Here is a 17,796-nt window from a genome sequence, read left to right as displayed (position 1 = left end):
AAAACTCTTTGAACATAGAAAAGATTGCATTTCCTTTGTTGCAGTTCTAAAATAAGATGGAAAAATATAATCTTAGAGATGACTGAAGCTTCCTTAGAATCCAGCTGCACTCTAGGATTGGCCCTGTGGGTGGGACTATGGAGTGGGGATTGCCTCTGAGTTCAAATTTATCAAACTGAGTGTAGCCCACAGGGGAGTGTGTTAACCTACTGTTAGAGAACTATTTTCCAACCCTAAGCATACATTCTCCTTAGTTTACATTTTTCAAATTATTTTTTATTTGTCTGCTTTTGAATTGCAATTAAAAATTTGGTTAAATAATTTTAAAAATATATCATTTGTTTTTCTTATAACCTTGTTTCTTACTGCACATGTTGCATCATAGTAAGAAATCTTACATATATTTTGGAGCCTTTTATTTCAGGGCCTCAGATCTTTCAATCTGCTACTGCTGCCTCATCATCCTTGTGGGTGGAAGGGCTCTTGTCCTTGTTTTACCTCTGGTGACAGTGATGGCTGGAGGGATTGGGTCATGCTTGGTCTGTGCTGGACAAGAAGAGCTCTCACAGCAGCCTCGAAGGAAAGTGGTGCCTCTAACAGGATGACAGAAGCCTCCCTCACACAGAAGCTACTGGAGATCCTTCACAAGCCTTGTGTAAATTAGTGACACATTGGGTCCTGTCCCTGGTGTTCACAGCACAACAGGCACTCTAAGTGTGTGCCATTCCCTGTGTTACACCCAAAGTTCAGCAGAATACAAGGTAAAAGAACAGCAGAAAAACTTTCAATGGGTACACTACAAAGCTTGGATCTACTTAAACATTCTGCTTGTGCTTTCAGAGCTGTTGTCAGGCACAAGAGAGAAGCAGTAAGAAGTTTACATGTGTTATTTGCCATTATTAGTTTGTGAAGAATGAGGAAAACCCAAGAAGTTAGTCTCTGTGGGTAGCTGAAGTTAACGGAGCTGCTGAGTCTGACTGCAGTGAAGAATGTAATGGATCCTCACACATGTGACTGTGGGATGGGTCTATTTATGTCTCTGTAAACATGAAATTATGAAATGCACACCATGGAGATGGGGCTGGTGACGTCCTTGGCTGGCATGGTCAACTGTAATTTGGCTTGCACCTCTCTGGGAGTACAAAGCAAATTTAAACTTGCTGCAGAACATTGTGCTCCTGGAAGATGTTTAGTGAAAGGGAAGCAGGTTCATGCAATAAAGCAAAGAAACCATCCTCTGTGTTACCAGATAAGAGGGAAAATGCTGTGAGTTGCTGTAATAATATCTTAGACACCTTGTGGGCATAGGAGCACTTCACAAAGACAGCATCTAGAAAAAAAAAACAAAAAAAAAACAAAAAAAAATATTTTTGTCTGTTCCAGATCTGAAATAGATGTGTGGCTGAGACTTGCATCCTTTCTCCAAAATCTAAAGTGCAAATCTCAAGATTGCAAAAGAAGGGGAAAAAAAAAAAAAAAGTGAGAGAAATAGCTGATGGAGACTTTGCTTTTGCACTCATTAGGTGGTACCAGTGGTGACCTGCACAGTACAAGGCTGTGGCTGGGAAGGAGCTGGAGCTACCCTGAGTCCTTGGCTGGAGCCTGCTGGGATCCAGCCCATTGCCAGAGGGAGTGAGTAGGAGGATGGCACTGGGCAGGCACTTGCTGGAGCAAGGAGCAGCCTGTCTGTGCAAGCACCGGAGTCCTGCCAGGTGGGAGGAGACACAAAGCCTCCCCTGGGAACTGGGTGAAAAAGTCATGCAAGGAAGGGAGAGCAAAACTCCATCCAACTTGTTTTTGAACAGGGACAGGGCAGACACAGTTTCTCTGGGCAGCCTGTGCAAGGGCCTCACCACCCTCACAGGTAAGAATTTCTTCCTAATATCCAGTCTAACCCTGCCCTCAGTTTGAAGCCATTCCTCCTTATCCTGTCACTCCATGCCCTTGTCCAAAGTCCTTCTCCAAGTCTCTTGGACCTCCTTTATGTACTGGAAGGGCCTGTAAGGTCGCTCTGGAGCCTTCTTGGCTCCAGAATGAACAATCCCAGCTCTCCCAGCCTTTCTCCAGAGCAGAGATGCTCCAGCTCTCAGAGCATCTTGGTGGCCTCCGCTGGAGTTGCTCCAACAAATGTGTCCTTTTTATTTACTCCATTTCTGATGTTCTCATTTTGCAGAAGAGGCAATCGAACTCCCACCTCATTTTCAGCAAATGCTTGAGCACAGTCCTTTCAGAAACAGATGGTGCCCCTCCACTCACACAAAACATCCCCCAAACTCCTGGAGCAGCATGTGCCTTCATCTCCCTCCTGTGTAATGCAGACTATAGAGCCTGTGTTGTAACACTGCGTCTGACCCCTGTAACCTCTGTTGCTGTATCTCCCAGCCTTGACCTTTAGAAAATCTGTGGGTTTTTTGAGCGGAGTAAAAAATCAGGTGAACTGGAAAGAGCAAGTCTTCTAACCCACAAGCTTTCCACAGTACTGAAAGGTGTCTGATGGGAAGGACTCAATGAGGAGCCTAGGTTGGCATGTTACTGCTGTGTAAGAGCCAAAGAAAACCCCAAAGCCCCAAATTCAGCTCATTTCCCCCAGCAAATGCACCCATACCTCATATTGTCTGCCTGAGCAGCTCTGCCAGTAGTGAAGTGTTGGTGGCTACTGCAGAAATTTTGACTTGAAATTACTTTTAAATGGTTTGCCTATGACCGTCCTAAATGTGTACAAAGGACAGCATAGAAGAGGAGGAAGGCAAGAAAAAAAAACTTTGTTAAAATTTCACATCAGCTGGCTGCGTGCTGTTAGGGAAAACCAGAAATTTATGCCCCAGTTTAAGCTTCTCATGGTGTGCAACCCACTTTTGAGGTACTTAGCAGAAATCATCCCAGTCATAGTTGGAACATTCATTTTATTCCCACTGGCTTTCAAGTTATGTTCTTGTGATTTTCTTTGCCTTGGACAAACAGAATCATAGACCTGTTTAGGCTGGAAAAGCCCTCTAAGATCAAGTGCACAAGATTCACACAATTATTAGTGTCAAGGCTCCTCTGTGCCCTGTGCATTCCTCCTGCCCTTGAGATGAATCCCAGCCCAACTGGACCATGGCAAGGGTTTGCTGGAGCACTCAACACTACAGCTGCAGGAGATTTGAGCCATGACTTGATTTATGTCCCACAGGGAAGTGCAGCATCAGGTATTTAGGATAAGGTGCTGAGTATAATTTGATCTTGACAATTATGGGGTTAGAAGGACAAATGCTGCCAAAAGTCTGAGTTTCTTTTCTTTATTGGTACTTAGTTGCAGAAGGACAGCAGAATTATTCAGGTCTTGGTGCATAGGAAAAGCAGGATCAAGCCTTTCCTTTTGCACCTTTAAACTCTCAAGGCTTGGTTTTGCTCATGCAAGATTTGTTCATCCGTCACATGCTGCTGGTGCTGTGTTTGCTGGGCAGGGGTGATGTATCTCTGAGTGACAGAGGGGATTCTAGCTCCAAAAGAGCTTCTTTGATTCAGATTTCAAAAATATATAGTTAGGATCCGTGTAAGAGCTTCAGTGAAGTGGATAATTTGGATGGTGGCCTCCTTTCCCCCATGAATTCTTGTAATTAGAGGTGTCTCATTAACCAACAGTTGTGTTTTCTGCCTCGTGGCAGTTTATGGAAACTTGATATTTCCAGGTATTTCAGCTCTATCGTTTAGATACTTGACTCTCCTTGCAAGCATTTGTATTTAAACAGCAGACAGATTGGCAGTGAGATGTGGTTCATGTGAATGCTCCTCATAAAAAACGATTACAAAAGCAAACAGAACCATCACTCCAGGTTCACTGAGGAATAGGAACAAACCAAGGCTTAACCAGTGATGAGTCAATGCAGAAATGAAGTGCTTATTTATTGGTAAATAAAGGCTGGCTGCCATTCCCTGCTTCGAAGCCCACGTGCCCCCAAGGGGTTTGGAAAATGGTGATGCAAACTGATGAGTCACAGTTTAGAACAATAGTTTCTTCATGTGAAATGACTCAGGATAAAAGAAAAACAGGTTTTTCAAGAAGCTGATGAAATTACAAGGAAAAAAAAATTAAAATAATAAAACAATAGGACATCTTTAACCCTGTGCTGGAAGTATATCTGTTGCTAAAGGGTAAGGTGATGGGTGCCTGACACCAGGGGTCAGGTACCTGCTTTCAGCTCATTTTCTATTTCCAGAGCATGCATGGGGATAACCAGAGCAAAAAACAATGAATACCATGTGTATTGGCACCCTGTATCTAACAACATCTCATTTAACAGTGAAGTGTGGTCATTTGTCTGCACCACAGCCCCTACCCTCTCCTCTTTGCCCAATGTGAGGTAAAGGTTGGTCCTACTGAGCACAGGGCAGCAGGGCTCCCTGTGAGGTCTGGTGGGATTCTCCTGGGATGGGAGATGTCCCCTGCCATGGACCAAAGAGTCTCTTCATGAACTAAGGGCTCTGCTAGGGACAGTGCTATAAAAATAACACATCTGTATTATAGATGTGTTGTAATCTATAACATCTATATTAGAGATATCCCTCTTTCCTTCAGTGAGGGTGGAATATGCTGCTCTGTAGCTTGCATGGCCCCACAAATATCCATTCCAGGTGTTTTGTAGACTATTTTTGCAGAAATTATCACCATAGAAAATTTTAAAGGATTTAATTACAATAGAACAAATAGGTAAAGGGGAAGGCAAGCTACAGTCTGTCAATGAAAACACCATAATCAGATTAATCCAGGAAGCCAAAAATCAGGCTTATTTCCTCTCTGTACTACATATATCTAATGATGGGTAGCAAATTTCCCAATACCTTTCATCAGCCCTTTGTGTCCTGCACCTTGTTGGGTTTGTCTGCAGAAGAAGAAAGCTCGTGACTTTCTGGGCTGCTGGCATCTCCCCACTGCCAAGGACTTCATCCACAGGTCAGGTCTCCTTCCAGCCAGGCATGCTCCCGGGAGGATTCCTGCTCTCACTGCTTTCCTTCCATCCATAGGTGGCAGCAGGCTTTAAAATCTTTAACCTCTCAACACTGACTTTTTTAAGAGCTCAGGGCGTTGTGCAACGATCTCCAGAACTACTGCGCCCAGAGCTGGTGTAAGAGGAACAGAATCTTCTCAAGGAATGAAAAATACTTTGCAGCTGTTTACTGAATTGCTGAATTGTGAAGACAAGCAGCAGAAAGTCAAACTCGGGAGCAAGAAAGGGCAAACAAACACCTATTTGGGGCCAACATACCCTTGCAAAGGGCAGCAATTTCATCAGATAAGCAGCTCAGGAAGACTAATGTGGTTAACAGCTTTCCCCTGCAAAAGTATGTGGATGCAAAATGCTGTGTTGTGGATTTTAGCAGCTCTGCTCTAATTTGCTTCTGTGTGCCTCTGCCTGCAGCTGTGGATCTCTCCTCTCACTGCCGTGGTGCTGCCTGTCTGCTGCCTGGGCCAGCTGCAGGTGGCAGGGCCAGGTATGCATGCTGGGGACACAGGGACAGCAAGGCAGGCTGGCTGCTCCTGCTCCAGCAGCACATGGACAATGATCTGCTCCCCGTGGTGTTAACTCCAGCTCCAAAGGCTGCTCAGGACCTCCAGGGCCTGGGATCTCCACCCTGATGCCTTCACCTACCACAGCATCTCTCTGGCTGCCCTGGGCTGGGCAGAGCTGTGAGCCAGCCCTTCTCCAGCCTTCCACTCCAACTCCTTCTGAGGATAGAGCAGCTGGAGGAAGAAGGTCAGCATCACTGTCGCTACTCACATTAATTTTAGGTTGTGAGTCCCTGCTCAAAGTGCTGAGCACATCCTGGGGACTGTGGTGCCACGTGCCCAGCACACTCCAGTGGCTGCCTGTGCTCTGCCTTGTTCCCATGGGTGTTGTGCCAGGCTCACACAAACAAATCAGATGGTGTTGACAAGGAGCAGCCAAAAGCCAAGTGGGCTGGAGGCAGGGCTGGGAGGTCAGAGGGCTCCCCAGAATGAGGCACTGCTTGCCTGCAGGAGGCAATGAGTCATGGCCACCTCCCAGGGTGATTAATTGGGAATTTGTTAAAGCATGAAGAAAGAAAAGCTCAGCAGCAGGTGCACTGGCCAAGGGTGAGGGAAACCCTCCATGGAAGTCATTATACTTCAGCAAAAATTAATCACTGCTTCAATTGAAGGAGATATTCTTTTCCACCTGTCCAGTAGCTGATGGGGTGTTGCTGAAACAGTGGTAATGACTCGCTTGGAAACCACAAGGTGACAGGAATTTTGACAGACAATCCTAAATAAAACCTTGCAAGCTTTGCATGGTGCTTGTAAGATTAAATAATAATAAAATGGTAGTTACAGTAGTGCCTATATGCAGGGAGCTCTGTGACCTGGCCTGGAGAGGAGGCATCCAAAGGAGAGGAAGAAAGCCTGGCTTTGTGGATGGATGTCTTGAGGCTGTGAGGGAGCAGGATCAGGCCTGGTGAGCAGAGAGGCTGGGAAGGGACATGGTTCCCTTGCTGCCTCCTTCACCAGAGACAGAGGCCATCCAGCTTTCTGCATGTGGTGAACTGGGGCTGTGCTCAGCTGAACCTCAGGGAAAGGCATCTTCCCCACATTTATATCCTCAGCCTCGTTTTCTGATCCTGCAGGGAAAGGTACATGCTGACGTAAATTTAACTTTTCCCAATAACATGCTTAAATACATGTTTTGCACAGCTGGCTCAAGGAGGTGATTTCATGTGGGGGTGCAATGCTGGTGCCAGTGCTGGGATGCCACATTCCCTGGGCAATCATGACCCCACACCTGGCTGGGGATGCCCACAGCCCCTGCTGCACTGCAGAGCTCTGAAGTGAAGCACGACCGCTTGTTTACAGCCACGAGCTGGCTCTGCAGGCAAAATTACCCCTATTTTGACACCTCTCAGAAGCACTGAGTGATGGCTCTTGGAGAGGAGCAGCAGCTCCACTCAGGCTGCCGTTGACAGTTCCAGATGACAGGAATATGAAGGCTTAATTATGATATAATTAAGTTGAAGCGATCGTTTCACGTCTGTTTAGTGTCTAACATAAAATGATCTGGTGATCTCGGTCTAGTTTGCAGTGGCCTTTGGTTAGAAACCAGTAGTGTGGGGGTGGGAGTGGGTGCAGAAATCCTGGGGGGAAAAAGAGGGTCAGGGAGAAGGGTCTTGCCTGAGCACTGGAGGCTGCTCAGGAGACTGGGCTTCTGCAGTGTTCTGCCTGTATTTGGGTGGCTTTTTACTTTCCCTCCTCAGGAACCTCCCAAAGAATGATTTCTGTGTCAGACAGCTGTGAGAACAGCAGTTCTTCATCTGCTGTAGCATAAAATGCAGCTTTGTGCATGACACAGGCAGTGGCTGTCCTGTGCTGCTGCCTGGCCTGGGCTGGGAAAGGGGGAAGCCCTCAGCCTGGACCCCCTCACTGGTCCTGAGCACCCATCTGCCATGCTCCCAACACCCAGGAACACCAGAAAAAAGAATTTTTTTTTTTTTTTCAAGAAAAAACATTATTCAAACCACTGATGTATACCCCGTTCTTGGTAGCTGCCAATGTCTTATTTCCTTGGAGACAAAGTTCAGAGGCTGGATCCTATCCAGGATGAGCACCTGCCACAGGGCTGCAGGGAACCCCCTGTGCTGTGAGCACCCCAAAACTGAGCCTGGGTGGTGGCTGGTGCCACATAAAATCACATAAGATCAGAGAATATTCTGGGTTGAAAGAGACCCACAAGTATCACTGAGTACAGCTCAGCACACAAGTGAACACTTTGCTCTCTTTCCATGTGGAACTGGATTTTTCAGCCTTAAGTTCTAGGAATATAGTTTTTTATTTATAGATATTCAAGATATCTTGACTATCTGCAGATGAAAAACTGTATTTATAGAGCTGTCTATCTATAGGTATCTATCCATATAGATTTTCATATATAGATATCTCAAGATATTAATTATAGATGTGGCTATAATATACATTTATAAGACCAAAATCCTTTGTAACTTCAGGAAAGTGTGGATGCTGGCATTGGTGGGGTGCTCAACTGTGATGCCTGAGTAGCTTCTGTGCCCATGGGTGGGAGCTGACCAAGGAGAAGCTCTTTAACCCCACAGCTTCAGCACAGATTTGCTCCTTGGTGGTTGCTGGTGCCATCCAGCCTGGTTTGGTTGTTCTTTTCACAGCAAGGAATAGGAAACGTTAGGACAGGTGTTAGGCCATGTTTGTGTTCTAAAGGCATTTCATATTGGGGTTCACATCTGCCTTGGGGAAAACCCAGAGTGGAATTGCATGTGAGTGGAGGACATTTGCACTTTGTCACACTCAGTAGAAGCCTGTCCTGCTCAGGCTGGGCTCTGATCTACTATTCCCAGCCTCCATCTGTCCTGTTGCTCCAACACACCAATTACTTCCAGAAGTTCAGCCATTCTTCTCTTTTTGACTCTGAGCTGGGGATGCAGCAGCTTCTGGGTAGCTGAAATGGGGACTCTGTCTCTGTCAGGTGGATTCTGCTCTGTCACTACAGCAAACGCTGCTTTTATTTATTTTCACCATTTCTTTGTATTAACCACAAGGGAAACAGCTACTGTACAGCCAAGCAGTGTTTGTACCTGACAAGAGCCCACAATTTCAGACCCTCCACCCTTCCCTGTGGCTTTGCGGTATTGTTTGCTGCTCTAGTGGTGCACATGGAGCTCACTAAAAGTGCCAAAGATGACAGCCATAGCAGAGTTGTCCTCCATGGGCACAGCAAGTGCCACTGCAGGCAGTAGGACAGTTTCCTCCGCTGCTCCTAGGCTATGCCAGGGGATGAAATCGCTCTGCAGGCACTCAGTGTGGTCCATGTGGCAATTCAAATCAGCCCAGTGGCACTGCACTCCCAAAAATGCTTTCCCCAGCACCGGGATGCCTGCCCGGATTCAGCAGTGTCCAGATTGAACCATGCACAAGTGGGGTGTTCATCATCAGGAACTTGACAGTGGCCTTGCTGGTGCCCCATATTCCTGCAGAAAAGAGCAATTCCCACATGCTGCTGCCACAAAAGCTGTTCCCTCATGCACAGCCTTGTGTCACTCTGGGTCACCTCTGCTCCCTGTTCCAGAGACTGGTCTGGGTGAGTTGGAGTGGGCTGGAGAAAACCCTGCATGCAGCAGGCTGAGTGTTGTTCCTTTACAAAGATTTTATTTATTTATGGATTTATTTTGCCAGGTCCAGCCTAGCTCTCACCCACCAGCTTGTTGGGTGAGGAGCCACCAGGACAGGCACACGGGGACAACCCAGTGTCCTCCCAAGGCTCAGAGATGTCTCTGGTGTGTTCTGCAACACCACCACCTGCCCATGGGGCTGGAGCGCCAACTTGCCATCAAACTAGACTTGAAAAGTCACAAAAATATTGTTGGTAACACCTTCACACTGTTTATATCACCAAGGAAAACCTCTGCATGCACAGAACATAAGGAAGCTGGTGGTCCTCAGGCTGCAGCAGTGCTGAGCATCCTGCCATGCCTTGGGACACGCCCTGTCCCTGTCCCCGCCGCTGGAGGGGAAGGCGCCCAGCAGGGCTGTGCTGCCTGTGCAGCAGTGAGGGGAAGCTCTCCTGGGGCAAAGCCCCTCTGAGTGCAGCAGACCTGTCGGAGCTCTGGAAACTGCCGCACATACCCAACACAAACTGCTCGGGGAGCCGTGCCAGGGAGGGGACATCAGGCCCGGCTTGTCTTCCTCCAGTCAGCTTTCCCAGACCGACCGCAAAGAAAGCCCCAGCCTTCCGAAAAGCAGCAGGGCTGGAGCGGAGCGGTGGCTGCGGGGGGCGCGGGGGCAGAGGGAAGGAAGGGAGGCAGGCAGGCAGAAGGAAGGAAGGCAGAAGGAAGGCAGGCAGAAGGAAGGCAGGCAGAAGGAAGGCAGAAGGGGCCGGCGCTGCCGGGAAGCCGAAGGCGCTGGGCTTGGCCGGCTCTCGGCAGCGGGCGGGATCGGCCGGCACCGGCTGCTGCTGCCGAGATGACTCATGGGTTTCGCAGAGAAGATGATGCTCTCCGTGTCGCCAAGTGATGCCTTTGCTTTCCTGCCCTCCCGAGGTGAAGGAGCCAAAAGCTTTCCAGTACCTAAAGGGGCTGCAATAATGCTGGAGAGGGACTTTAGCAAGGGCATGCAGTGACAGGAGAAATGGGAATGGATTTAAGCTGAAGGAGGGTAGATTTATATTCGATATTAAAAGGAAATGCTTCCCTGTGAGGGTGGGGGGCACTGGCACAGGTTTACCATGGAAGCTGTATCTTCACCCCTGGAAGTGTCCAAGCCCAGGCTGGATGGGGCTTGGAGCAACTTGGGATAGTGGAAGGTCTCCCTGCCCATGGCAGGGGGTTGTAAATGAGCTTTAAGGTTCCTTCCAACCCAATTCAAACTGGGACTCTGAAAACAGCACTGAGGGCAGCTGATGGCTCTGTGGGTTCAGCCCTGCAGGGGACTGGCAGCACCGCAGCTCCTTTTCTTCATTAAGAGGGAGTTATGTTCCCTGCTTTGATGATTTGGGGACATGATTACTCATGCTGGAGCAGGAACTGGGCATCCCCCAGTGCTGCTGAGCTGCATTGAGCTGCACCAGCACTCAGCTGTGTGGGGCACCCGGGGACTGGGACCAAAGGCAGCATATGGGCTGAGGGCTGGTGATGAGAGGAACAGACCTGGGGCTGAGTGGGGGCAGAGGTGTTTCAGTCCTGGCTTTTCTTCCACTTTGTTTGATCATGATACAAATTTGTCTGTGGAGGATCTGAGCCTGTCAGTCTTCTTGCCCAGATGGGGGCAAAGAGCATCCTGAAAGTGGCAGCAGCACCCGTGGGAGGCCAGGCTTGGGAGCAGAGAGCTGACAGTCAGAGATGCAGGCAATGCATCCCTGTGTGGTACAAGCCTCCCCTGGCTTTTGGTGTTTCAGGTGTTGTTCAGTCCCCCACCCCAAGAGTTCAGGGTTCTGACTTTCAGTCTGCAATGAGTCAAACTCTAAAAGCAAAATGTAAATGAAATTGCTGCCTGTGTCTGGCTTTCCACTTGTAATAGACCACAGGAGCACCCTCAGGGCGGGGGATGGCCCTGCTCTGGTGCCATGCCCTACAGGGGGACACAGTCACAGCCCCACACAATCTCCCTGGGAAAGACAAAGAGGCATAAAATGAAGAGAAGGGGATGGGGATATTTTGTCAGCAAAACCCCAGCTCCTGCTGCCTTCCCTTCTGAGGGCTGCAGATGCTCATTCCAGCTGGGTTTAGCCTGTGGCAGAGTCTGGAAGATGCTTCAGTTGCTGCTGCAAACAGAATCCTGGTTCTCTCCAGTCATTCAGTAATGAGCCAATTCCTTGCTTATTCACCCCATCAGTACAGCCCTCCAGGTCCACAAACCTTTCCCCTGATTCCCTAATTTCCAACAAACTGCTTTCATTGATACATTACAGAAACCAAAAGGCAAAATGAGTTTTTATATGCATGATAATTTCACTTCTGCCACCCCCTAGCATCACAGCTCTCCAGCAGCCAGTAAACACCACCCTCAGACTGGAAAATCAGCTGAAATGTGATTTCTGTGAGGGCCCCAGTGTGGTTGCTCTGGCTATCAGACAGTGCTGCCACCTGCCTCAGTGTAAGGTAGTTCTGTTTGCAGAAGCAGCTGTTGTCCACTTAATTATCAAGAGGTGAAAACCCTTAGCTAAGCCAAAGACTTTATGAAACTATAAAAAAACCCCCCAAAAACCCAGTGAGCAGTCTCAGGAGCCAGTAATGGCATCCTATGTTCCCCCATAGGAAGCAGAATTATACTGAGTTTCAGTTCTCAGGTCATGTTTTCCAACAGGCAGCTGTGAGCTGGGGGCAGCAGTGACAGCTCCCTTGGTGTCAGGTGTGGCTGTTCATCACCACTGAGTGTCCTCTAAAGCTTGGGATGGAAAACACTGCAGATGCCTGTCAGGGGGGCTGGTGGGATGCTGGGTGGGAGCTGTGGTTGTTGATGGGGTGGGGGAGGCATGGCCTCTTGGCTTACTCTTGGCTCTGGTTGTGCCAGTGCCATGCCATGCCTTTGCTGCTCCCAGCCTGTGCTCCTGGAGCTCAGCTATTTATACTCCTTTATTTATACTCCTTCTTCCTCCTGGAGTGCTTGTATGAGCCAGTTTTGGAGCTGTTGTGCACCACACACAGAGGACTAGGAAGATGCTCATGGGCTTCAGATCAGAGCAGTGACCTAAGTCCTCATGGCTCAGCAGACATCTGGCTCTTGCTGTGCCATTAAATGTGCCTTGTGGCTGACTGTGCCTTGGCATCCTTGTGACAGCCTAAAATACCAGCCTTGGGTCCTTTTGCTGCTAGGGGAGAGCTGCTGCTGAGCAGGTGATGCTCGTGGCACAGGGATGGGTGTCCCTGACCTGCCTCTGGCCACACAGTGATGCTGCTTGGCCCTGTGCTGCTCTGGAGTTGCTCCCTGTGTGGTGGATTAAAAAACCTGATTGGAACCAGCTCGTTCCCCATGGCTCTCCAGAACAGTCCTTCATGGGGGCTGGACCATACCAGGTCTGTGTGCTGGTCTCTTTGTGCATCAAGGACTCCTGTATCCCCCAGCATGGCACCTGGCTCAGGCTGGCTTTGGGAAAGCAGGACACAAGAGCTGGCATCCCTGCTGCTGTGCTTTATCCCCCAAACTTACTAATTTTAAAGCTGGAGCTGCAAAAATTACCGATTTCCCTCTTTTAGAAATGCTTTATTTATCCTGCTTTCTTATTAAGGGCAGGAATTCATCCCCCGCCTGCCGGTCGCTCTCTGGAGTGTCAGTGTTATTTGTGGTATCCCATACAACAAACACCTATTTATAGCTGAGCATTCTTGGAAGGGGTTTTGGTACCTTGTTTTCTGCAGGGAATTTTCTCTCTTGCAGGGTACTGCACTCCAGCCTGCACAGGGGGATGTTTGGATGGAGGCAGAGCACGTGGCAGGTCCATTCCCACATGGATGGCTGGTGTCCTCAGCATGTCTCTCCTGAGAATAATTTTCCGAGGAGTTATAGCTGCAGATATGTTAATTTGCTTTCTTGACCTGCTGTTGTTTTCCCTGGAAAAACTCCATTTCATTATCTGACCATTTGGAGCTCGTTGCAGGGCTGCTAATGACCAGGTGTGACAGCAGTATTTTAACCTCTGCATTTTCTCCTCGTGTCCAGTGTCAGCATTATAAAGTACCACTTAAAATATGAGCACAGTCAATTACTTTAATCTTTATTACATCTGAATGCACAGCAGCCACCACTTCTGAGGAAAAACACTGCCTCTGATACTCAGCAGTGTGGGTTTAGCTGGGAAACACCATCCCAGTGCTTTGGGAAATGCCAAAATCCCACTGCTTTGGGAAACTTCATCCCAGTACTGCACACACCAGCAGAGCTCAGACTGCCCCAGGGCTCGTTCCTCAGGGCACCCACAGCACAAACAGTACCACCAGCACCTGAGTTCTGATTTTGGAAGGGAGCTGCATTCCTCTTACCACCTAATTCCCCTATAAACTCTGCTGTTCACATGATGCATACCTAATGGCAGACAAGATCGAGGGTCTATGTCCATACCATGGATGAGGGATGGGTATGGGCAAAGCTGTGGGCCCACCCTGTGTCCCCAAAACTTGGCTGAGGGCTGGGCACCTCCTCACCATGACTTCATGGTGGATGACCAGCATATTTGGCCATTTCAGGCGGAAGAACTGCCTGCAACCAATACCAGTCTCAACTCATCACCAAGCTAAGTTGCCATGGGAAAATGTATCTGGTTAAACCCTCCATGAAAAAATGCCCAGTTTGACCCTCCACAAGTCTAGTTTTCACTTGTGCATTAAATGAACAGGGAATGAGTTTGTCAAATAGAGTTTGGGACGGGCAAGATAGCAGAGGCAGTGCTTGTGAAACCCTCTGGATCAGCCAGGGTCGACACTTGCTGCAGTGGGATTTTTCTCTTGTTTTATGGGTTAGTCATAGGTTTATTTTTTTAGAGTTTTTTTTTTCTTATTCATCTGTTGCAATCACAGCAGACACATAATTTCACAGCCCTATATGGAAATCCAAGACCAAGGAACTATTTTTAGTGCACAAAATGTCTCCCCTAAATGTATTAACTTCGGAAGAGTAAATATTAAATATGGTCTCATCACATTAGAGGCATTTATGCAGAAGTACAGCACCAGCGGTTTTAATGGTTAGGGGAAATTATGTTATACCACCAGCACTTAATCAAACACAATAAAACAAGGTCTTACTGCAATTCTTTCAGGATAAGCTGAAGGAAAATTAATTACTTTCCACATCTGTTGCTGATGATTTACTGACACTGGGGTGTATTTGACCCATTAGTATTTACGGTGGCACTTGCAATCCGTATGCAAAACATATAGGGACTAGCCTAACATTTATTTTGCAATTAAATTGAAATGATTCTTTGGCTACTCGCTCCAAACCGAGGCATTCAGCACCATCTGTGATGAGGATACTATAGGCAAGCCCTGAGTGAGAACCATAGCAAACCCTGTGTGCTCTAACTGCCTACAAATATATGTTTAGTAATAGCTTTTTGTAACTGTATTGAGGAATCATTTCTCAGGTCAGGATGTAGGACAGTGTGGTGCTGCTGGTGGAGCCCCAGTGCCCCAGGTGTTCCTGTCCCTGCTCTGTCAGCAGTGCCCCTCCTGGCTGGTGGCTCTCCTGTGGTGATGGGCAGAGGGGTTGCTGCCTGGGTTTGGTACTCAGGGTTTGGATCTTGGCCTTGTGGAACTCCCTGCTGCACCTCACTCTTCAAAACCCAGCTTGGGGTTTAGCAGGTGTCTGTCTAAACAGAAAGATTCAGACATGAGCTGCTGGGCTGTTCTTGGTGAGTTGGTTTTGCTCTCAGCATGGTTCCACCTTCAGTGAAATGGGGTCTCTGGGAGAGGAGGTGACATACAGAGGTGATGTAGTCTTTTTAGCTGCCCAAAATTCTGTCCTCCTTTGCTTGCAAGCATTTCTGTTCCATTCCCTGTGACCATTTCCAGCTAGACCATCCCAGCCATCTCTGGTCTAAGGCAGGTGCCAGCAGGCAGGGATGCCTCTTCCCAGGAATTTGGCTAGCTCTTCCATGAGCCTTAAGTATTTTGGAGACAAAATCCTTGCCAGTTTGTAAAGATGATGCCTCATGTTCCCCAGCATCAGATCTCTGAGATCCATCTGGGCTTGATATCACCCCCTTGGACATTCTGGGGCTGGGAAAGGGGTTGCTGTTTCAGGTTAAAAAATAGGTCAGGCTGGCCTTGCTCCCTGCTTTTGGAATTGAACTCCTGAGTATCTCCTTGCCTTGAACAGGTGAAAAACCTGCTACAGAAAGCAACACTTGAACTGGCTTTTTAAGAGATTCATGCACATTGCTGTGGGCATCACACCTGTACCAAGGGACTCTGGGGACTAGACTGGAGTTTGAGTTCATCACTGGGGTGGGTGCCTGGAGAGCTGTGAGCAAGAACACAGCTTAGTAACAAAATCCTTAGTTTGCTATAAACCAATCCTTTGTCTTTTCATTGAAGAGCTCAATGTAAGGCCATGGTAGTTGCCTCCACCCCCCAGAAGACCCATCTCACATGAATGGTTTTGCTCTGTCTTCACTGTGCACCATGACTTGCCTGACTAATCACTTCACCGACAAACTGAATGAAGTATGTCTACTAAATAGCTCATTTTCCTTCAGCAGCTTGAGTATTTGGGCAATTTCACAGAAGAAAAATGCACCAGTAAAGGCCGAAAAAGGTAGAAGAGCCATTCCTTGATGACTCAAATATTTTCTGAAGCAAGGCAGCACCCTTGCCTGTGCCTTCCAAACCAGCCAAGCATGCACAAGATGTGGATCCCATTCAAGTTTTTGAAGCTCTGTGATGAGTCCTGTGCTCCTACCACACTCCACAGGTGAAGGGTCAGGCCATACCAGCAGAGTCACAGAATGGGTTGGGCTCGAAGGGACCTTAAGAGACCATTTAATTCCAATCCTCTTCCATGGGCATGGATGCCACTCACTGGATAAATTGCTGGTTGGTATCAGTAATCCTACAAGGAGTAGGAGATACAAGGAGTGTCTTACAAACAGGAACACATTGCTGGAGTATTTTGGATTTCACAGCTTGCTTTTGCTCCCATGAATAGCAAATCTAGCAGTGTGTTTCCCTGCGTGTTAAACCAGCTCCTGGTGCAAGAAGCTGTTTCTCTGAGCATCCTGTCTCACAGCAGGACTTCCTCTGCGGGCTTTGCTCCAAGTCTGCAAAACAAGACTTAAACCTCCACGAGAAAGGTGGCTACCTTGAATTACAGAAACCTCCGGGCATGGGGAAATTTGTGAACATCCTCTTGCTTGGGCTCACCCTTCCAGCTGTGACAAACATCTCCAGCTGCATTTCCCAAGAGCTGGCTAAGATTTGTCAATGGAAATGCATTGGAAGTTCAAAAATCTGCTACTCACAGGCAGAGTGGCTGCATCAGCAGGGCTGGACCAGCCCTACACTCTCACAGAGCTGCATCCCTGGGATGAGTTTGCTGTGTGACCACGCTCACTACACTGACACGAGGTACACAGAAAACACTGCTTTATTGACTGCATTTGCCAACACATTGAGGAATGCAAAGGGGGTTTTTTCATAAGCAATGGGCCATGGTCCCAATGTGTATTAAAGCATACACTGTATCTAAACAGGATGAAAATAATGGCAGACAGAGCTATTCCAAGGCAACACAAATAGCATGCATAATACAGTCTCACACAGAACGAGTTTGATAACATTATATTGCTTTAAGGATTAACTAACATGGAAAATGTACAAAAAGGAGAAATAGGTTTTTGCATTAATGAAAAATACATTTTTTTCTCTACAAAGGAATTTCTAATACAAGAAAATAAATATTGCAACATAAGCCAAAAATAATTTAAAATTGCTCTTTTCAATATATTTTCAATATTTCTCTTTTGTATTAACAAATGGCACATCACGTTCTTTGAAACAAAGAAAACAGAAGGGTTTCTCCTCCTGTGACATTCATATCGTTTCCTGTAACTGATGTGAAGTGGGTTGCTTTGAATGTGGAATGGTGCAAACTGCAGGGGATTTCCTTAAAGAACAACCGAACCTCATGCCCTGCCCTGTAGCAGCATTTTCCTGCAGCATGCGTCCATCCTGGCTCCATTCTGCATTCAACTTTGGGGCGAGTTCCATGGGACAGCAGGCATCCTAACCCAAATAAAATAGGTACAAGTGGAAAAAAAAAGAAATAAAAAATAAAATAAAATTTAAAAAAAAAAATTAAAAGATGGGTGTGGGAAAAATGGGAGTGTAGAATGGGAGCTGTCCTGGGGAAACTCCCTCAACCATCAGGATTGGGGCTGGTGTGAGGCTGGGAATGATGCTTACTGCATCCTCATCTCAACAGCCACTGCTTCTCCAAGGAAACAGGTGCTCTTACAGTGCAAATGTCAATTCCTGCAGTTTATACATCTTAAAAGATAACATTTCTGTACTAAAATAAACCTTTTTTTTTTTTCTTCTCTTTCTATTCATTTCAAAATACATTTACATTAACATCAAAAATATTTTCCTTGTGCATTCTCTCTCCAGAACACCAGACTCCCCTGCTCCAAGGACACTCCAGGCAGAGGATGCTCTGGGGTGGCTGCAGCCATCCTCCCATGGTCCAGCCCTTGCTCAGCCCCACAGCTCACCAGAGCCCTTTTCCTCCTCTCTATTCCTGCCATCCCATTCTTCTCCCTGCTCCCCACCAGCTCCCTTAGTTTTTCCCCC

The sequence above is a fragment of the Zosterops lateralis genome, assembly GCF_965231275.1.
Source record: "Zosterops lateralis genome assembly, chromosome: 14".
Lineage (NCBI taxonomy): Eukaryota > Metazoa > Chordata > Aves > Passeriformes > Zosteropidae > Zosterops > Zosterops lateralis.
This window is presented reverse-complemented; position numbering follows the sequence as displayed.